We start from the raw sequence: 562 nt of genomic DNA, 5'->3' as shown, positions 1-562 counted from the left end.
ATGATTGATTAAAAATTAATCGTATATATTGGTTAAGTTGGAAAATCGTTTTTTTTATAGAACATTAATCTTCTTGGTCAAAAATTCACCTTTTCCCTTGAATATTTAACAATTTTGTTGAAAATTTGTTTTTTTTTCTTGTTCAATTCAATTTTTTAGCAGAGTTTTTATCTGGAAATTGTACTATTCCATTTCTGGTTCAAACTTTATCCTGTACATTGTATTAGTTAAAACACCAATTATTTGATAGAAAATTAATTTATTTTGTTGAAAAGTAAACTTTTTGGTTAAAAATTGATTTATTGTGTTAATTAGATTTTTTTTGAAGATTCATCATTTTAGTTAAAGACTGAAAACTCAACTGTTTTGTGAAAAATTTTTCGGTTTGGATGAGTTCAACAGTTTTTAATAAAAAATGTAAGCCTTTTTTTGTTGAAGATTCATAATTTTAAATGAAAATTAATCTCCTTCGTTAAAAATTGAAGGATTTGGTTGAAACTTCGTTTTTTTTAGTTAAAAATGAAACTGTTTTGTTACACAGTTCGATTTTCAAAATTGTCAA

The sequence above is a fragment of the Belonocnema kinseyi genome, chromosome 7, assembly GCF_010883055.1.
Source record: "Belonocnema kinseyi isolate 2016_QV_RU_SX_M_011 chromosome 7, B_treatae_v1, whole genome shotgun sequence".
Taxonomy (NCBI): Eukaryota; Metazoa; Arthropoda; class Insecta; order Hymenoptera; family Cynipidae; genus Belonocnema; species Belonocnema kinseyi.
Note: the sequence above shows the minus strand (reverse complement) of the source record.